Source organism: Ictalurus furcatus, chromosome 11 (assembly GCF_023375685.1).
Source record: "Ictalurus furcatus strain D&B chromosome 11, Billie_1.0, whole genome shotgun sequence".
Classification (NCBI taxonomy): domain Eukaryota; kingdom Metazoa; phylum Chordata; class Actinopteri; order Siluriformes; family Ictaluridae; genus Ictalurus; species Ictalurus furcatus.
Genome location: NC_071265.1, coordinates 1,742,501 through 1,765,581, shown reverse-complemented (window position 1 = coordinate 1,765,581; position 23,081 = coordinate 1,742,501). Strand labels below are relative to the sequence as shown.

General features: G+C 40.6%; 1 pseudogene; it reads right to left on the bottom strand.

Annotated features, from left to right (window-relative positions):
* Window positions 1-295: 295 nt before the first annotated feature.
* On the bottom strand, window positions 296-19,638 carry LOC128615117 (uncharacterized; annotated as a pseudogene).
* Between the last annotated feature and the right edge of the window lie 3,443 nt (window positions 19,639-23,081).

The window sequence follows — 23,081 nt, the reverse complement described above, 5'->3', positions numbered from 1 at the left end:
CATCACCATCATGTTCACTTCCTCCTGTTTTCCGGTATTATGTAGATTAAGTCTTATTGCATTAAAGGCTTTAAGGTGTATTTAATTTTGTGCACAGGGAAGTGTTCAGGTGGAGATTCAACCCTTTGTGTTATATAATTTTACCACAGCAAGGATTCGAAAATAAATAGTACTTTTAGTTATTTTTATGTTATTATTTGATCTAAGGCATACTCAGCGTGTGTGTGTGTGTGTGTGTGTGTGTGTGTGTGTGTGTGTGTGTGTTTAATACGGTCTAATTTCTGCAATGTTCTGTTCATCTGAACTGGACTGTGCTGATGTTGTGTACGTGCTCATCCTGACAGCCGTGTGCTGCAGGCGGAGGTGACTCACCATGTCCACTCAGCGTCTCACGGACACGTCTCATCAGTACACGATGAGTTTTCCGCCCCGTCAGCATCACACCATCTGTCCTGCCGATCTCTGTGGTGAGAAAGCTGTGCTGACGGTCTGTTTGTATCATCAAAGGCATCCGAACTCACCCGCTGTCCTCGGGAGCGGCAGAGCGAGGGGACGCTCGGAATCACGTCTCAGATTGACCTCTCGCACATGTCATGTTCATGATGCGATGTTATGGTGCTAAAGTAGTGTGGAAAAAGGTTCTTCGGTCTGTCGAGACTAAAATTGAACTCGGGATAAAGTGCTCCGTATGGCAGAATCCCAAACCTGAACGCACAATCCCCAGAATGAAGCGTGGTGGTGGTAGCATCATGTTTCGCGTTACCTTTGACCTCTGGTTTCTCACCGACGTTTTGTGGACCACCTCCTCCTCCTCCAGGCAGAGGTGTGTTCATGCTGTGTTCTCTACATGTTTTAAAAACGAATTGAACGGTGTTCAAAATTTGGACTCGGTCCTCTTCGTGATGCTGTTTGTCTTAGGTATTGCTCGCTAACGAACTCCGGGTTCTTCCAGGAAGAGGTTTTTAAATTAGGATCATGCGACGCTTAAACTGCACACAGCTAATTGTTTGACTTCTGATGGTAACCACTTACACCAGAACTAATTCAGGGGTTTTACAGCAACAGGGGGTGAAACTCCATCAACATTCCTCATCATATTATGGGCTATTTTTGTAGATTCATGACAGAAATTCACAATTAGGTCCTATACAAAAGGGGGTAAATACTTATGCAAAACACTGTATAACTGACATACCAAAGATAATAAGACGGTTTGTAGGTCAGAGGATTAAAATTATGCAGGGGAAATATTATTATTATTATTATTATTATTATTATTATTATTATTGACAACAACAACAACAATAATAATAAAGGTATTATGCCATTTTCTTCAAAGGTCTTTATTATTTTTTAAAAACCAATAAATCAAGCAAATTTTCTTTTCCTTTTTAAAAACTCAGGTATTTTTACCGTCCAACATTCAGCAAATCTTATACGCTTTATACACTTTATTTAACTGAAGTTGGACGCTGAATTAGCGACGTAAGGGAAATGAACGCTTCGGATGAACCAGCTTCATAGAAATATAGTGACGCTAGCTAACTCCCATGCAGCTAACAATGCTAACTAGCTAATCATTATGACTTGAATTTCAGCTGTTTATATTCTCATGACTTGGCTATAAGTCAGTCCGTAGAGGATTTAGAGTTTGTTTTTTGTTTTTTTTGCGATTGTTGCGGGCAAAAACGATCGATTTTGTTGCGGATTTCTAAATAAATTGCGAAGTTTTTAGACTTGCGGAGTTTTTTTGCTCTTTTTTTTTCCTGCGGAAAACTACTTGAAATGGCAAAATTGCAATCACGGTCTTTCACAGTCAGTACGTTTAGACGGACGACAATAATCCGATATGAATCCGATTAAGACGATACTCTGATTAAGAAACTCGCATGTAAACAGAGATTACCGATGACCTTAATCTGATTAAAGTCCTACTCGACGTAAACACAGATGGAATTAAGACGTGTGGAGTGTTCCCGTTTTAGTCGCGTTATGGACGTGCGTTACAGACACGTACACGCCTTAATCACACTATTAACCTCGTGTGAGAGATTTCACCGCATTTCATCGTGCAAGGAGCTTGTGCATATGATGACACATCTCTTGACTCGTGAATCAAATGCTAACTCTTTCTGAACTCCGCTCTCGACTCCCCGTGACCTTTACTGCAGTAGAATCTGTTCGACGGTAAATATTTCCCCAGAATTCCAGGCAAGCTGGAGTAAAACCCAGATGCGGTATTTCACAGTATGATCTTGTCATTTAAATGCATTCTTTGATCACTATATGGGATTATTAGCGAAAATAAAACAGCACTTGATGCAGCGCCTGAGGTTTATTTGTTGTTGCTCAATATGAGCATCATCTTTGTGTGCCTGAGATGGCAGTGAACGTTTATGTGATGGATCCGGAGCTGCAGAGAGGTGATGTTTTGTCAGCAGAGGGAAGGTGTTGTGTTTTATTGAGGAATTCATTTCCCGTGAAGAGTCGGACAGAATGAGGTCTGTCTCGGTGAAGGATACTGGGGGACAAAGATCATACTTATCTGGCTAGCTTTGTGTCCTCAATTTAACTCGTCTTCCCCCTCCGCAGCAGGACGAGCGGCTCTATCAATCCTCCAATCGCCAGTCAATCTGCCCGGCTCAGCTGCCGTTTTTGTTAGAGAGTTTAATTTAGTGGAGGTTTAGAGTCTGTCTTGTTCGAGGGCTTTAGCGTGGTGTGGTTTCCTCCCGCGGCGCTGGATCCCCGTCCTTTTAGCACAGAGACACTGCTGTGGTGTGCAGAGGACTACACAAAACCCGCACTCAGCCATCGAAAGTACATTCAGCTACTGAAATGTGTACAATGGCTTAGTCCAAACTGTCAAATTAACAAAAAAATGTTTGTTTGTTTGTTTGTTTGTTTTGTCAGGTTGATGTAAAAAAGTGACACTTTATAGGACACTTTAAGGATTTATAGAAAGGCTTATTCCATCTCATAGCTGACAAAGACGGTTTCTTTCAATTTTTATGCTGTACACACACACACACACACACACACACACACACACACACACTCAGACACACACACACGCACACACACACACACTCAGTCACACACACACACACACACACACACAGACACACACACACACACACACACACTCACACACACACACACACACACACTCAGTCACACACACACACATAACACACACAGACACACACACACACACTCACACACACTCAGTCACACACACACACATGCACGTGCACGTGCATTTCTCTACATTTGTTATATATTTAAGATTTTTACATCTAACATTTTTAAAAAATTATTTATTTATATATATTTATTTAACAGATCCTCTCTCTGTCTGTCTCTCTCTCTCTCACTCTGTCTCACTCTCTCACTCTCTCTCACTCTCTCTCTCTGTGTCTCACTCTCTCTCTCTGTCTCACTCTCTCTGTCTCACTCTCTCTCTGTCACTCTCTCTCTCTCTGTCTCACTCTCTCTTGCTCTCTCTCTCTGTCTCTCTCTCTCTCTCTCTCTCTTGCTCTTTCTCTCTGTACACACACTAATTATAAAATATATAATTCACTTTCTTACACTTATTTATTTCATATTCAATTCATCTTTCATTTTTATTTTATTTCTTTGTTGTGCATTCTATATCACAAATTACATTCACAAAGAATGAATGTCTGTTATTATTATATTACTCTTTTACTTTTTGACTGTACCATCCTTTCAGCCACCACAGGTATGAATTATTATTGTTATTATTATTATTATTATTATTATTATTATTATTATTATTATTATTATTATTATGATGATGATGTTCTTTTCTGCTCCCTAATTTATTCAGAATTCCTTGACGTTTTCCTTTCAGTGGCCGTGTTCCTCCTCGACAGAGTTCCTCGCTGCTTCTGTGCTGCTGTCGGGTTACTGTGTTGAGGAGAACTTTTCTGTAAGCGTTACCTGTGAGACCCAGACCCATGACGAGAGGGCTTCAGTTGCGAGTCGGAGTGCCGGAGCTCATTAGTAGCTGATCCCTGCCTGGCCTGAGCAGGCGGCTCTGACATTCACACAGTCTTCATCGGAATTATTCTCAGAGATAATACGGGAAGAGGCCAGGGGATGTTTACGCTCTGATCGCTGGAGGAGAAAAAAATGTTGTAGAGATGTTTTTCTTCTTGTTTTTTTAAAAAAAAAAAAAAAGAAAAAAAATTGATGCCATTGCACTTCTCCATTGTAAATGTGCTATTTTTATCCACCTCATCATGAAGCACCAATATTCCTGACAACGGGGTAATATATGTCCTATATAATAGGGATTTCAGGACTGACCTATTTCTGGATCATCTTGCCGAATCATCTTGACATTTTATTTTGTGTGTGTGTGTGTGTGTGTGTGTGTGTGTGTGTGTGCGCGCGCTTCTGTTTCCCACACGCCTCTACGGGAACACACTCTATCTCAGTGCCACACCATGTGGTGGACCGACGTGATCAATCTTCCGATCCCATCGGGCCGAAGTCAGAAATCAGATCTATTAGAGAGCACAAAGCAAGAATCTGACCCGCGGCTACGGCTGTCAGCGCAGAGCCGGATAAGAGAAGTGAGAAACAAAATCCAATAATTGAGCTTAAAATGGCTCTTCATACCGGAAGGCACAGGTAGGAGACAGGAAAGGAAAAATTAAGGCGCTCGGAATGATTAGTCATCCTCTGGAGGTTCTTGCAAGATTATTTTCAAATCCAGTGGAAATGAAAAGAGAGTAAGTATTTAAACTAGGATGGGGGTTTTTTTTTTTTGTTTTTTTTTCAGTGCCCATCGAGCCTCAGGTTGAAATATGTGACTGAGAGGAAGTGCTTTCAGTGTCGCTGAATATACACAAGATTATCCAGTTCAAAAACAACTACTACAGCACGGACATTTTAGAATAAAGGGAGCATTTTTGACTTGTTACACACCATGACGTCTCCCACGTAGGGAATAAAACGCTGCGCGTGTCATGCCGGTACAGTAAAATAACGAGTGACGACGAGGGGGTGTCGTGAAGAGGAGCTTCTGATACCACAACAGTGTCACAGCAATTGGCCAACGATTCCAAGATGTTATTTATTCAAGCATAGTATCTATTTTTTTTATCCATTTACGGCTACAATTAATGATGTTGAACATCTGTGAAACAAGTTAGTTCCTATTCTCACTTCCGTTATAGCAGCTATAAACAGTTGTTCCCTCAACAGTCTCTCTATTTTTACTCTCTTTTCAACTTAATAAGAAAACAAAAACAAAAACCTGCACAATGTCACGTAAAGAAGAAGAAAGAAGCGTACAATCCTCTGTCCTAAAAATGAGATGTCGGGAAAAAACTTAACGTTTTACCTGTCACAAACGCCATGAATATAATATAATATACAAAGCTCTGGGACTGGAGACTCCTTCCATAAATGTCGAATAAATTAAAGAAAACTTCCCAATATCAATAATTATGCTGGGCTTTTAATCTGTTTATCGTAAGCGATAGTGAGCGCCCGGCGTACGAGTCCCTGTGAATGAAGCTGTTGCTATAGAAACGGTAACGTATTAGAACGAGCGCGTTCTGACCCACCGGGATCGTCAGTTCATTAGTGCAGTGACGTGTCCTGGTGCAGGACAAATGAGTACAACCCAGAAATAAGAAAATGCAAAAAGGTGTCATAGTGACATCGGAGTGAATCAATAAGATATTTGAATATAAACACATCTTCTTTGTAAAATATTAACGAATAAATAAATAAATAAATAAAACCGCGGATGCAGTTATGAGCAGTGGAGGAGTCTAAAAGCAGAGCGGTGAGTACTGTTACGAAACCGAGGTATTCTACGTATATGAGATTGTCTTGCCTGAAGGAAGTCGTTTAAATAAAGAGACCGTGTTAAGGAATAGATGAAAACTTTTCCTTCCATGTTTAATTTTAGACGGCGTATATACTGTATGCTCCCATTGGGCAGGATAATCACATTTCCTTCCAGCGGTATGCAGGCGACACGCTGCTGTACACACTCCGTTTGGTTTTTTTTAAACATTATTATTTGCATCAAGTTCTGGATGTGAGTCCCTAAATCTTTGCCGTTAATAATAAATAATAATTAAACAGAAATCGCTTACTATCAAAACTATATAAACCGCATCAAAACCCTGGAATTTGTATATATGCATACGACCCCAATTCCAAAAAAGTTGGGACGCTGTGTTAAATGTAAATAAAAACGGGACGCGATTTGGAAATCTCATAAACCCGTACGTTATACACAAGAGAACACGGAAAACATGTCGAATGTTTAAACTGAGGAAATGATTCGAATCATTTTGAATTCGTTGACCGCAACACGTCTCAAAAAAGTTGGGACGGGGGCGACAAAAAGCTGGAAAAGTAAGTGTTAAAGGAAAGTAAACAAGAAACAGCTGGAGGTTGATTGGGAACGGGTCAGTGAGATGATTGGGTATAAAAAGAGGATCTTAGAGAGGCGGAGTCTTTCAGAAGTAAAGATGGGCAGAGGTTCACCAATCTGCGAAAAACTGCGTCTACAATTTGTGGAACCATTTCAGAACAATGTTCCTCAACGTAAAATTGCGAAGACTATAAATATCTCATCGTCTACAGGACATCATATCGTCAAAAGACTCAGAGAATCTGGAGAAGTCTCACAGTGACCCTGTAGGATAAGCGGTATAAAAAATGGATGGATGGATGGATGGATAGACTTGCTTCATTGTGTTTCAGTGAACTGATTGTTCAATATATTCCACCCAGAGCTCTCAAATCAGCTAGAACATGCTGGTCATATTCAGTACCCTGCTATAGACGGGTGAGGCCGTCTCCTCTCATTATGCCCCTAGTTTTGCGAAATTTTCTCCATGATATCTCGAGAGTTCTTGATGATTTGAGTAAATTTAAGGAGAAGTAAGACTTCTGTGTTCTGCTTAGCTTTTATTCTTGATTATTTTCATGCATCCATCCATCCATCCATCCATCTTCTATACCGCTTTATCCTTTTCAGGGTCACGGGGAACCTGGAGCCTATCCCAGGGAGCATGGGGCACAAGGCGGGGTACACCCTGGACAGGGTGCCAATCCGTCGCAGGTCACAATCACACACACACTCACACACACATTCATACACTACGGACACTTTGGACACGCCAATCAACCTACCAGCCTACTGTCTTTGGACTGGGGGAGGAAACCGGAGTTCTTGATTATTTTATTTTATTTTATTGATCTACTTGATCTTATTTGAGTTTTTTGAGCATATGTTTTCTTTCTTTTTTCTGCTATATACGGTGTTTTATAAACCGAGGGATTTCATTTCATTTCCCTACACTCCACTGTTTTAGTTTTAGGAATTATTTACTGTCTGTAAAGCACTTTTTTTAAAATGTTGTTTAACAAGTGAAAAAAAACCCCAACATTATTTCTATATTCTCTCTTGTTCTTTCTTTGAAAGTTGTTCCACGTTTACTTATAATTATCTAACTAAAATGTTATTTTAATTCATTTGATGATACCTGACCTAGTTTCCTCAGTAAAATCTTGCCTAATTAACCTATTATTATAAACACTCCAAACATGTCTGCTGAAACTTACTGTATTTCAAAATGTAACAAAGTTTAGAAACTTCATCAGAGGAAATAAATAAATAAATAAATAAATAAATAAATAAATAATAATTAAAGAAACCTTAATTATATATGTAGGGTTTTTTTATAAGCACATTTGCAGGAACTTCAGATTTCTGTAGTTAACCACCAGTTCTGGAGGTTGATGAGTTGTGACTGGAGCACTTAAGTCCATTGTCTAAAATCACACCAAGATTTTTAGGCTGCTTGTGATTGACAGGCTCAGCACAGAGGGGAGTTCTTCACTGGTATGCCAATCAAACCAAATTAAATCAGTTTTGCCAAGCTTAAGCTCCTGATGATTGGTCTTCATCCAGAGATGTCTGAAAGGCAGTCTGAGGTCTTCTGAGAGTCGTGCGAGGTGGATCAAGGAAAAGAGAAGTGAAGCTGTGTTTCATCAGCATACAATTGATCGAATAACCCATGGGATCTTATCAATGAGCCCAGAGATTTAATATACAGGAAGAACAAGAGTGGACAGAGTACTGACCCCTGAGGGACTCTAGCAGTAAGACTGTGAGGTGAAGAATCTGAACCACTCCAAGCGACGGATACATCCCATCGGAGTGATGAGAAGTAGGTCAGAGTGTGGATCCTAACCCCCCAATCACCAAGAGTAGAAATGAGGATTTGGTAAGTCAGAGTGTCGAGGGTTGAAGACGGGTTAAGGAGGAGTAGTAGGACAGAAGACAAAATTCTCTCTGGGTTTGTGTAGAGCCTTAACAAGGGCCACTTAGCCCAGTAACCAGACTGATTGGCATGAAGACAGCTTTGTGAGAACGGCATGCTCCAGGGTCTGTAATTAGATGGTTCAAGTGTGGGAATTTTAAAAGTAAGAATGAAATGGCCTGAGAGCCATGATCCGAGACCATATGTTGATGCATTTCTTTTTTAACAGTCTTATGACCCAGTCTAGGGTTAGGCTGCACAGTGTAAGTAAAGGTAAGGTGGAGTGGGATGAGTAAATGGAGCCCTAAGAGTTAGCCAGGAACGAGACCCACACAGGAGTTAGGTCAAAAAGTGATCTATTTGGATATCATATAGAATACAATCCCCTCCAAAAGTATTGGAACGGCATGCGCAATGCTTTTGCTGTACACTGAATATGATAGATGATAGATTAGAACAGATAGTCTTAAAGTAATAACATTTAATATTTAGCTGCATATCTCCTGCTTGCAATAAGCTGGAGACTCACTGACGTCAACAAACTGTTGCATTCTTCTTTTGTGATGCTCTTCCAGGCTTTTACTGCACCTTATTTAAGTTATTTACTTATTGTTTCTCCCTTCAGTCTCCTCTTCAGGAGGTGAAATGCTGCTCGACTGGGTTAAGATCTGGTGGCTGACTTGTCCAGTCTAAAACCTTCCGCATTTCCTCCCTGATGAGGTCCTGTGTTGAGGTGGAAGTGTGTTTTGGATCGTTGTCTTGCTGCATGATGAAGTTCCTCCTGATTCATTTGGATGCATTTCTCTGTAAATTGTCAGACGGAATGTTCCTGTAAAGTTCTGAATTCATTCTGCTGCTACCATCATGAGTTCCATCATCAATAAAGCTGAGTGAGAACGTTCCAGAAGCAGCCATGCAAGCCCAAGCCATGACACTACCTCCACCATGTTCCACAGATGATGACTAAGGCCCTTCTCGCCCGATTTTTGTTTTTTATTTTTAATAAATTTGAAAAGATTTCAAACAAACTTCTTTCACGTTGTCATTATGGGGTATTGTTTGTAGAATTTTGAGGGAAATAATGAATTGAATCCATTTTGGAATAAGGCTGGAACATAACAAAATGTGGGGAAAGTGAAGCGCTGGGAATACTTTCCGGATGCACTGTAAATGACTTCAGTGTATAGCACAAAGAAAAGGATTGGCTGTTCCAATACTTTTAGAGGGGACTGTCGTCTAAATTTCCCTTAGCTGCAGGCTAGTGTTAAAAAACCAAGCATTCTCTGGGAATTTGGTCACACTGAGTTCGCAATTTAAGTGATCCCCATGTCCCTATGGTTAATATCTTCCAAAGTTTGAAGGGGGCGGGGGTGTTGGGTGAATGCTTAAGACTCCTCTTAAAGTTAGCCAGTGGTACTTTGATTCTGCTAGCTAGGTACTGTAATTAGCATAACTGTCAGCCTTGTACCATTCTGCTCGGCAAGCTACTGATGCTAACAGCCGAAAGTAACTGGAAGCTTCAGTGACAGACCCTAGTTAGCCCTGATTTCATTCCTGGATCTAAATTCAATCTATTTATTCTGATTTGTAGACAGCTCTGCTGTACATTTACACAGAAGGAAATACTGTGGAAATACGCTGTTCACATATTTCAGTTACGCTTGTTTTTTTTTTTTTTAAAGGAAAGACACCGCATCGGCGATGGATACGATGGAACGCAGTACGATGATGAGACGCAGAGTGACTCACGTGTCAGATATACAGTCTAAGATACACAGGTACGTCATACTCGGGTGGTCTGTATGGATCAGTGCACGAGCGGATGTGATACACCATGGCAGATCAACATTAAAGGTCAAAACGCTGACAGCCGCGCAACTTCAGATCACAGGTTTACATTAATGCACTCGTTCCGATACTGTATGCTACCGTTTCTATAGCAACACAGGGACTTGTCCAGTGGACGCTCCACTTTATAAACAGATTTAAAAACCCATCGATTAGTTTTCTGTAAAGAGACGTCAAAAATACGCCAACTGAACTAGACAAGAGACAGATAAAGGAAATAAAGGACAGATAAGTCATCTGTAATCAGTTAACACTAGAATATTCTATAGGATACTTTCTGCAATCCTGTTGTTCAGCGCGAGTGAAGTTTCCCCACAGCACTGATTAATTTACGCATCTTATTAAATTGCTGTAATTTTGCAAGGTGTTGAATTAGCAAGGGCAGCATCAGCGTAATTGTTATTTACCCTCTGTAATGCCAGTGAGTCATGCACCCATGTAAATGAACGCTAGACATCAGCATCTCGTTAGTGGATTAGCATAGCACCGAAGGCACGGAATGATTCCCACGTACGATGCGGATTTGAATGCGGAGAATTCTTTGCTAGTTTTGATAGTTCCTTTTTTCGCCCTTCTTCTTCTTCTTCTTCTTCTTCTTCAGGTATGCATGTTCTGTTTGTTTTAAATGAATGCACAAGCTACCTTAATGATAATGATAATAATAATAATAATAATAATTCCTTACATTTATTTAGCACTTTTTTTTTCTAGACACTCAAAGCGCTTTACATAGTGGGGGGGGGGGGGGGGGGGGGCTCATCAGCCACCACTAGGGTGTAGCTTCCACCTGGATGGAGAGATGGGGATTATTAGGGGGTCGTGATTGATGAGGGTCAGTGGGGGAATTTCGCCAGGACACCGGGGTTATACCCCTACTCGTTTACAATAAGCGTCCTGGGATTTTTAACGACCACAGAGAGTCAGAACCTCGCTTTAACGTCTCGTCCGAAATACAGTGCTGTTTTTACAGTATGGTGTCCCCGTCACTATACAGAGGCATTAGAACCCCACACAGACCACATGGTGAGCGCCCCCTGCTGGCCTCACTAATACCACTCCCAGCAGCAACCTTAGTTTTCCCCAGGAGGTCTCCCATCCAGGTACTAACCACACTCAACCCTGCTTATCTTCAGTGGAAAACCAGATGAGAACTGAAGGGAGATACGGCTCTGGCCATACCTTTAACTATTAATTAATTAAAATTGTAATCTTTATTGTTTTAATTCCGATACAGGTTTATGTTTGATTTTTGACTGTTTTTTAAATTGTGATATTAAACCCTTTCATGCGTAGCGTCAGTACTCATGGACAGTCTATTTAAAGTTTATTATTGTATAATATATATATAGAAAAGATGTAAATCATCTTCAGTTAGTTTAGAGCATTACTGTAATTTAACATAAACTCCTGTAGCTGCTACTTTACTACCTTTCTACATTACACAACAAAAATATAACAAAAAAAAATGTAAAAAATAAATAAATAATAATAATAATTAAAAAATTGGTGCCGGACTCCACTGAGCAACAGTCTTAAATGTTTTAAATGATGTTTTCTATCATTTTTGGTAAATATTTTACAAATGTTAACTTTTTTGGGATATTGGAATGTTTATTTATTTATTTTGTAAATTATTATTATTATTATTATTATTATTATTATTATTATTATTATTTCATGTATACATTTTTCCCTTTTTTTACTCATGATATATATTTTTTTTAGTGATTAAGACTAAAATAAACCCTCACATGTCATGCAGTATAAAGAATAAAGGATTACAGTTTAATATGATGATAATTACTAAACATTTTTTCGATCACAGCTTACAATATTATCGTGATATTGTATAAAATAAACGATTATGAAACCATTTCTCCGTCTGTTCGGTGTTCTTGTTCAGTGAAAGAACGATGGGCTTTCCTCCTCTAAGCTTGATAAAAAGCATTTCATAATTCTATAACTGACACTTTTATGGGTTTTATGTTCTCACTGAAGCAAATATATGGAGTTAAACCACAGATCTTCCACAGCTTGCTTGCACACCTTGATTTGTTTTGCTACCTCTGTTCTGATGACACGGCTCACTGTGGTGTGAACGGTAATAACTCATACACCGAAGTCAGCCTCACCTGGTACAGGTCATGCATCAGCACATACTCCTATGACGGGGCAGATTGAACACTTCTCGGATTTGTCACGCCTGAGTTCCCGGAGCTTATTTGCATGGATCGTCATGGACATCTTTCCTTTTAATAAAAATAAATGGGACCGCGGAAACGCCGCGTGTCCTGGAGATTTGGACAAACGAATAAAATACTGGATGTGAAACAAATTAGTGTTATTTTCCCAGCACTCGCTCCATGTTCTCCATGCTTTAGGAATTTTTGTGATTTCTACACACATTTGGGAATGGTTTGTTTAACCCCCCCCCCCCCCCCCCCCGCCCCATCGCTGTAGTTCTGACCGTCGAATGAGAGTTGTACGAGCACGTGCGGCGTGAAAATAAACCGACCTGACTAGCAACTGAACCAAAAGAATCGATTCCACTCGATGATTCGGAGTCAAAACACAGACGAACAGCGGTGTATTAATCACAACATTTACAGCAGAAAGTCTGCTGATGGAATATACCAAACTGCATGAAAGGTTGTTCATGCAAGTCCTGTAGCTTAGTCTGTGTGATTCACAGCTCTGCGTATAAAACATTCAGTGTCACTGTAACTGAACCGTAACGCTTCATATTCAGAGAAGACAGACAAATTATTTTGGTGTCACTAGAAAGCTTACAGTCTTATCTGTGTAATAACAGAGTGGAGGTTTTTGTCATTCAAGTACACACACACACACACACACTTACACACACTCAAGAGACAATGAAGGAAATTCAGAAGAGTGTTAAAAATGTGGCCAAAATACCAAGTCACGCCTGTGTGATTAAAGTCTTTTTAAAACATTGAAAGTGTAAGCAGCAGCTCTGTCAAACGTGCTAGCTGAAAACTTTAGCGGTGTTTCTTTGGTGTGTGTGTGTGTGTGTGTGTGTGTGTGTGTGTGTGTGTGCGCGCATGGACCACATAGAAACTTAGAGGTGTAATGATACAATACAATGCCGATTCTTAAATGTTTGACGATGCGACCGAATCCGATCAACTTTGAGCTGCACATCCGACAGGATTTGATCGTACAGTCGTGTGAAAAAATAAGTACACCCCATGGAAATGGTTGGCTTTTTTGACCTATTTGGACAAGCAAACATTTGATCCTCTTTGAAACAGCGGCTATTAATGAAGGCGATCTACTTGAACAAGACTACATGGAAAATTAGCGTTTTCAATCATTTATTCAACAGAAATGTCATTGGATATGATAGTGATAGTCTTCTGTGGAAAAAGTAAGCACACCCTTGACCTCAGAAGCTAGTATTGCCCCCTTTAGCAGAAATAACGTCTTGTGGGAGTTTTGTATAATTGTCCACCAGGCTTCCTGGAATTTTTAACCACTCTTCCATGCGATATTCTATCAGTTGCAAGACGTTTGAGGGTTTTCTGGCATGTACTGCCACGTTTTAAATCTCCACAACACTGTAAAACCGGATAAGTTCATTTAACTCAAAAATTTCGAGGAAACTAATTACCTCAAAATTTTTTAAATCACAAATTTTCAGTAAAATTTTTGTTATATTTACGTGTATTTTGGCTTAAAGAAATTGATTTATCAACTTAAAAATTTGGAGGTAATTAGTTTCCTCAAATTTTTTGAGTTAAATGAACTATCCGGTTTTACAGTGCATAACATTTTAATGGGATTCAACTGGATTTGCAAGTGTGCTTAGGTGCCTCACGCTATCTTCAAGCGCTCTTTGATGTGATGCAGAATTCGTAGTTGAATGAATGAATGCAAGCTGTCCAGTCCCTGATGCAGCGATGCAACCCCAAACCGTAACATTCCCACCACCGTGCTTCACAGTTGGTATGAGGTGCTTCTCCTGAAAAGCTGTCTTTGGTCTGCGCCAAACATGTCTGCTGTTACTGTGTCCAAACAACTCTATCTTTGATTCGTCTGTCCAGGGCACATTATTCCAAAAGGCCTGGTCTTTTCCTGTATGCTCATTGACAAACTGTAGTTGTAACACCAGACATTAGATGCGAGAGAGGTCTAAATAACACCTGCACTCCCTAAGCAGGTACTAATCACTGGCACCCAATCTTGAACACCTTTTATGGATTTGAAGGTGTGATAAATGTAGGGGTGTACTTACTTTTTCCATGTGGATGATCTGTTTTTTGTTCATTTAATATGTGAAAATTACTACAAAATATCAGTTTTATGTGTCATTTGCTATCAAGACTCTCAATAAATCCAATGGAATTACGCTTGGAACGGCAACATTACCGCACGACGCTCACCTCAAAATAAAATAAAATCACAACAAATATTACAAATAAAACAGAATAATTTCAATTAATTTGGACATCACTGACAGTCCATAACGTGTCATATTTTTCTCGTTAATTTTAACAGATCTAATGCTGACCCTGTACAATCTCCACACGAACATTTCACTGAAAAGTAAAAATCAAAACTTTTTTAAAAATCAGGCATGACTGCACTAATTTCTGCTCTCGGCCACAACCGCGGCGCGTTTCTATCACTGCGGCTTATCGTTCGTGACCACGCACTGGGTAACGGTGGACGGAAATGAGACCTCGGCCTAATTGGATTTCTTATCAGGATATAACGTCTACAAAGAAACAATGCAGTATTGTGGAGGTTTGGATTTATTACTATGATCAGCATGAATGTTTTACTCAGATATCTGATTGTAAACACTGGCTGATTATAAACACTGGCCAAGACAAAGGAGGAAAAAAAGTTACATATTTAACACACACACATGTGAATAATACTTGAATATACGGTGAAGGGAATTGCGTTTCCCACTGACATATACGTAACTTAGCTTTACTCCTGCTTTTACGTGCCTCAAAGCATTTTCAGAATTTTATTTACAAACAGGAAATTTGAGAAGAATGTAAAATAAATTAAACTTATTTTCACTAAACTCACAAATATCGATTACTTATTTTTTTTTAACTGTTACCTTATTAATCTTTTTTATTTTTTCATTATTATTTTAATAATATTATTAGAATTTTTTTTCTCAGAAAATACCCCAAAATAAAATGAAACATCTAAACCATATTCTACTAAAAACAAAGAGGAGTGATTTGTAAATGTACTTGGACTTGTAATTAAACAAAAAAATGTATAAAGACGAGGTATTTGATGTTTTACATAGTCAACGGCATAGTTTTTTTTGAACATAAATGTTTATTTTGAAATTGGTGCATGCGACACGTTCCAAAAAAGTTGGGACGGGGCAATTTAGGACTAATAGCGATGTGACGAGCTGAAATATGAAGGTGATGTGAAACAGGTGTCTGAATGCGCGTGATCTCCGATCCCTCAGACGTCACTGTCTTAAAAACCGTCATGAGTCTGTGATGAGATCCTGACATGGGCTTGGGAATACTTTGGTAAACCTTTGTCAGTCGACACCATTCGCCGCTGCATCCACAGATGCAAGTTAAAGCTTTACTCTGCAAAGCAGAAGTCATACGTCAACACTGTCCAGAAGCTCCGCCCACTTCTCTGGGCTCGGTCTCATCTGAGATGGACAGTAGCACAGTGGAATCGTGTTTTGCGGTCTGAGAAGTCAACATCATACAAGCTGATCATTTAATCTCTGTTGATATTTGATAGAGTCCATGATGCCATGTATCCTAACAAAATGTCCAGGTCCTCTGGCAGAAAAACAGCCCCAAAACATTAAAGATCCACCTCCATATTTAACCGTGGGCATGAGGGACTTTTCCATACGGCTACCTCTCTGTGTGCTCCAAAACCACCTCTGGTGTTTATTACCAAAAAGCTCTATTCTGGTTTCATCTGACCGTAGAACCCGATCCCATTTGAAGTTCCAGTAGTGTCTGGCACACTGAAGACGCTCGAGTTTGTTTTTGGATGAGAGTAGAGGCTTTTTTCTTGAAACCCTTCCAAACAGCTTGTGGTGATGTAGGTGACTTCAGATTGTAGTTTTGGAGACTTTCTGACCCCAAGACACGACTAACTTCTGCAGTTCTCCAGCTGTGATCCTTGGAGATTTTTATCCACTCGAACCGTCCTCTTCACAGTGCGTTGAGACGATATAGATATTGTTATGAATGAGTAGGGGAATTTGGCCTATGTGTCACCTCTTATTTATACCCCTGTGAAACAGGAAGTCATGGTTGAAAAATTTCCTGTTCCTAGTCACCCAGGTGTACTAAAAAAAAGAATATACTTCAAATATATTTTTCTGATATGGATTCAAAAGCTTCCAATAATTGTTGTACACCTATATTTAATAAAGATATTTTTTAACAAAAGATCAAAAGATTAAACAATAAAGACAATTTTTCACAGCCCACTTTGCTTATTTACCAAGGGTACCAGTGTTATTGGAGGGCACTATAAATACCAGGAAATAAAAGCTGAAATCCTAAACTCTCTTTTCATATCCACCTTTTATCTTTGATGTACAGTGCAAACTAATTAATTGCCCTTGCTGTTTTTCTAAAAATTCAGCTAAAGGAAATGCAAATCATCTCACTGCATCATGCACATGATCTTAAGGGAGCCTGCCTTGTGATGATGGAGTGGTTGAATGATCCCCTTAAGATATTCCCTAAGATATTTGGGGAAAGTTGTATCGGAGCAATTGTACATGGTCCTCATAAGACCAAATTTTAAATTCGCATAAAAAATAGTTCGCTGGAAACTCAGCAATATTAACTTCCTGCCTGATTAAAATTCACAAGAGGTTCCTTTTCCCTGTTTGTGAATATTTTTTCACAAAATATCTAATCCTAATAAAAACCTGGAATCTCAAACATTGTTTATGGCAATATAAGCTCATTCTGAGTGGGGTTCATTCGACCCATCCACCTGCATGGTGTCATTGATTCACCTATAAAAAAATGGAAAAGCACATTTAATTTAATAAAAGTATTGCTCATGAATAGCTCATGTTAACTAATAGTGTTCCATCCATCCATCCATCTTCTACCGCTTATCCTTCACGGTCACGGGGAACCTGGAGTCTATTCCAGGGAGCATGGGGCACAAGGCGGGGTACACCCTGGACAGGGTGCCAATCCATCGCAGGGCACAATCACATACACACTCACACACCCATTCATACACTACGGACACTTTGGACACGCCAATCAGCCTACCATGCATGTCTTTGGACTGGGGGAGGAAACCGGAGTACCCGGAGGAAACCTCCGCAGCACGGGGAGAACATGCAAACTCCACACACACAGAGCAGCGGCAGGAATGTGCAAACATGCTAACCACTAATGCACCGTGTTATTGTTACGAATATTTGTTATATTGAAGATTACTGTCAGTGTTAGTTAACTAAGGAGAAGGAGAAAGGTTGAGAGACACTGACAGTGATGGGGCACAGAGAGATAGAGTTAACTATGGCAGGAATATAGGAGTGAGAATAGAATTGTGAGATAGAATACAAGGCACAGTGGGGGCAGACAACAAACAAAAAACAGAAATAGATTTAAACAGATGGTAAAAGTGAAATAAAAAAGTAGGGGAAAAGAGGTATGGATGTACAGAACTAGAAAGCAAGGAATGAGAGATACAGAGTAAAGCAAACTGCCTTGGATGATCAAACTGGGTGAATCCGGTAATCCATCTCTTTCCATATCTGTTGCGGGTGCTGCTACCTAAAAAATCTTCATTTTGCATTCATTCAAACCTGTAAAACAGACATGAAAAATCAAGTGATGTTACTTACATCAGCTCTGGTTAGAAGGGCCTTTGTTCTCTCTTTAAAATGGCCAGAGAATTCTCCTCTTGCAACCTTGACAGAATGGCATTCACCTCATTTATTTATTTATTTTATTTATTTGTATAGCGCTTTTTACAATAGACATTGTCTCAAAGCAGCTTTACAGAAATATCAACATGGTATACAGATATTAAAGGTGCAAATTTATCCCAACTGAGCAAGCCACTGAGTGGCGACGGTGGCAAGGAAAAACTCCTCATTGCTTTTTGGCTTTGGTTTATCATGCTCTTCATGATTCTTTGGAACAAAGAGATGTCTCTAAGCAAATGCAAGTGTAAGGAGATCCCTTTGAGAAAAAGCAGGTAAGGCCATGAGTTCTTTAGTTCAGACAGTGACGGTGGTGGAGTGGCATTTATATCACAGTGACCTCCATCGACTTGTGAAGCACTCCTCTATCGGCTCCAGACAGTCCTTCGGTAGAATGAAGCACTAATGAATGCTTGCACTTTTCTTCTAAAGCCTCATCACATTCTCCTGCAGGAAGCTCCTCTGGCTGCCTACTGACACAACCATACTGATCTTGAGCTCTGGTTCCACCTGAGGATCAAAGGCATTTTTTTTTCTCTCACGAGCCACTATGTTCTTTCTATTTACATGTTCAACACAAGTTTTAACTTGCAGGAGCAAAGAGCCATACGCACTACCTATTTTCGTTCCATCAGCCAAAACATCAGCAAAGCTGTCCGGGTGCTGTTTAGCAATGTTCTTGACTACAATCTGACACTGTGCCCTTGATAGGTTGATGTCATGTTTTTGCATTTTCTCCCCTACCATCCTTACCAGTTGCCTTCGATCGGCTGACGATGGTCTTTTTTTGTCGTTTGCGATGGCCAACTGAATACCAGGAGGCATAACTTCACAAGGCACCTTAAAGTTATCAGCCCAGGCAGAAGATGCTGAGGAGCAAGCAGGGGAACGAGATGGTGTAGAACCTGAAGAACTTGAAAGACTCTATGATTGTGGGCATGATGCATCAGAGAGGACTCGACTTGAGCGTTGTTCTAACACAAATAACCAATAGAAAAGTGAACATGGAAACTATTTTCAAATGCCCATTAGTAGCAAGGACATTTCAGAAGAGCAAATACTGAAACTGAAACACCTTTACATTTCCGTGTATTTAATAGTTTGCGACATTGGATAAGCCTGAGGTATTCCATGAGGTCTTCTTCCTTCACAAAGTGGAGGTCAGATTTTGTTTAAACACTAATCGAAGTAAGCCCATGGATCACCTTTTTGGAGTGTTTCATCAGGGGTAATGAGGAGCAGATGGCGAGTTTTATCTCCTTGAAATTGGACATACCTTAAAAAGATGGAAACGAGTGGTGTAACACGTTTTGTACTCCTAGAGAGGATAATAATCTAATAGCTCATCTTGAAGTGCACAGACAAATCCTGGGTCCTCATCTGTTGTGCAGTACACCCCAAAAATCCACTAACCGCACAGCTGTCTCGGACACAAAATAAACCACGGAGTTCTGGTATACGAGAATTTGTTTCATTTTGCCGACCTCCAAGCCGTCATCATTACTGGCCAGAAGAACAACCCCGCCTTTATTGTACTTTGTTCCATTCAAAGTGATTTCAGTAGCTTCTAAAGTATTCCCTGTCTGAAAATCACTCCATTATAATCGTCAGAATAAAATTCAGAGCCCTTCTCATCTTGTTCAGAAAGCTGAAGTAGGTTTCCAGCACTTCAATAGGCCTGGAGAAGCTGGTGCTGTTCTGCAAGTTTCTGCACTTTTCTAGCACATTGCTCGAAATAGGTGTGCTTGCTCTCAAACCGCACAGTTATTAAGTTCGAATGAGTGGGTCCAAATTGTGTCATCTGCTCTGGGTAATGGCACAAATAGCGACGTTTAGGTTTGAGAGGTTCAGAAGGGAAAGTCACATGACTAAAATGAACGTACTCTTCAATGAGCACTTCCAGATAACAGACCTGATCTACCAGTATCGCTGGTGCACATACTAGATCTACAACACGTCTGAGGAGTAGAACAAGCTGCCACACGGCTGATTCTGTATTCTTAATCCTGTGTCCGACAACAACCGGTAGCAGACACCGGTTCTGAACAGCGTGACCGCAAAGCTTCTCATCCCCAGAGTAAATCTCAGCTAGTTGATTTGCAGCATCATTTCCAGAGTATTCTAACTGTTTAACACAGCGATTAAGCTCTGTGAAAGTGAAGCATTCCTCTTGATTTAGCAAGGAATCTTTGTACAGGTTAAGATCATATGCCACAATGCCTTCAAAAAGGTTATGACCAAGGCAGGGGGAAAGCCTGACCAACATGAAAAGAACTTCAGTCACATTGAAGGAGATTCAATGTGACTTCATCTTCTACATTCTTGCCACTGGCAGTAAGTTCCTGAATGTTCCTCTGATAAGACTGTACAGTTCACTTTATAGCGACAAAGCGATGTATACTCATCACAGCACCCTAATGGGGAACAATGGGTTATCCAAAAATTTAATAGTTTCTTGGTGTACTTGTGTTGGTGTGTGTTGGTTCTTGGTGTACTTGCGTTGGTGTGTGTAGGTTCTTGGTGTACTTGCGTTGGTGTGTGTAGGCACTTGGTGTACTTGCGTTGGTGTGTATTGTTTCTTGGTGTACTTGCGTTGGTGTGTGTAGGTTCTTGGTGTACTTGCGTTGGTGTGTGTAGGCACTTGGTGTACTTGCGTTGGTGTGTATTGTTTCTTGGTGTACTTGCGTTGGTGTGTGTTGGTTCTTGGTGTACTTGCGTTGGTGTGTGTAGGCACTTGGTGTACTTGCGTTGGTGTGTATTGTTTCTTGGTGTACTTGCGTTGGTGTGTGTAGGTTCTTGGTGTACTTGCGTTGGTGTGTGTAGGCACTTGGTGTACTTGCGTTGGTGTGTATTGTTTCTTGGTGTACTTGCGTTGGTGTGTATTGTTTCTTGGTGTACTTGCTTTGGTGTGTGTAGGCACTTGGTGTACTTGCGTTGGTGTGTATTGTTTCTTGGTGTACTTGCGTTGGTGTGTGTAGGTTCTTGGTGTACTTGCGTTGGTGTGTGTAGGCACTTGGTGTACTTGCGTTGGTGTGTATTGTTTCTTGGTGTACTTGCGTTGGTGTGTGTAGGTTCTTGGTGTACTTGCGTTGGTGTGTGTAGGTTCTTGGTGTACTTGCGTTGGTGTGTGTAGGTTCTTGGTGTACTTGCGTTGGTGTGTGTAGGCACTTGGTGTACTTGCGTTGGTGTGTATTGTTTCTTGGTGTACTTGCGTTGGTGTGTATTGTTTCTTGGTGTACTTGCGTTGGTGTGTGTAGGCACTTGGTGTACTTGCGTTGGTGTGTATTGTTTCTTGGTGTACTTGCGTTGGTGTGTGTAGGTTCTTGGTGTACTTGCGTTGGTGTGTGTAGGCACTTGGTGTACTTGCGTTGGTGTGTATTGTTTCTTGGTGTACTTGCGTTGGTGTGTGTAGGTTCTTGGTGTACTTGCGTTGGTGTGTGTAGGTTCTTGGTGTACTTGCGTTGGTGTGTGTAGGCACTTGGTGTACTTGCGTTGGTGTGTGTAGTTTCTTGGTGTACTTGCGTTGGTGTGTGTAGTTTCTTGGTGTACTTGCGTTGGTGTGTGTAGGCACTTGGTGTACTTGCGTTGGTGTGTGTAGGTTCTTGGTGTACTTGTGTTGGTGTGTGTAGGTTCTTGGTGTACTTGCGTTGGTGTGTGTAGGCACTTGGTGTACTTGCGTTGGTGTGTGTAGGTTCTTGGTGTACTTGTGTTGGTGTGTGTAGGTTCTTGGTGTACTTGCGTTGGTGTGTGTAGGTTCTTGGTGTACTTGCGTTGGTGTGTGTATGTTCTTGGTGTACTTGTGTTGGTGTGTGTAGGTTCTTGGTGTACTTGTGTTGGCTGTGGCTCAGGTGGTAGAGCTGATTTTCCACTAATCACAGGGTTGGTGGTTCGATCCCCAGCCCCAGTGCCTCCACTTGACTAAACCCTGTCAGACTGGATGGAGACCGCTGTTGGTGAACAGCAATTTGCCAGTGTTGCCAGTGGGTTGAGTTCTGGGCTTCGACAGGACCATGTTCTTGGATTTGAACCTTTGTTTTAGGTGGAGCTTTGGCAGTATTCTTAGTGTTGTTGTGCTGTTAAAAGGGGAAGATCTGCCCCTATAGATAATTGGACTAGTTCCGAGGTTAAGACTGGCCCGTTAGGGCGGGACGGTATCCATCCCACTCGGGAAGGTGCTGCTCTTATGGCCTCCAGCATAGCCCATAGTCTCAGAACAGGGCTAGTTAATCATAGACAATCCAGAGCTAAAACAAGTCAGGTTAAACTGACTATCTGCTAGCAGCCATCAGTTCCCCGAGCTAAACAAAAATGTAGAAATATTCAGAAAGTTTGTTTTAGTAACCTAATTAACATAAAATCAGATCTTACCGAATGCACAGCCAGCACCTTTGATCTGAAGCTAGGACTGTTAAATATTAGATCTCTTACGTCTAAAGCACTTATTGCTAATGAAACCATTACTGACCAGGAGTTTAATATAATGTGTTTAAAAGAAATATGGATTAAATATTGAAAAATAATCACATTCCCGCAGTCTGGAGCTATCTCAGATCATTATCTCATCTCGTTTAAATTGGGTATTGATTAGATTATTTGCACCTCGCCACGCTACCGTGTCAAACGTACGTTCACGTCAGCTACTGCACAACGTTTTCCAATAATCTCCCAGAGATATCCGCTGTGATTGAATCACCGTCCGATCCCAAAGAACTCGATCAGGTGACTGAATGCTTAGAGTCAATGTTCCGCTACATGCTAGATAAGGTATCTCCACTTAAAAGAAAAATGATTCGAGAGAAAAAGTTAGCAACCTGGTATAACCATCACACACACCTTAAGACTGACCACTCGACAATTACAACGTAAATAGCGTCAAACGACATCGATAGTCTTTCAAACAGCACGGAAGGAGAGCCAGGAGATCAGTCATCTCTCCACCCTGATTGAAGATAGCAAAAATAATCCGAGATTCT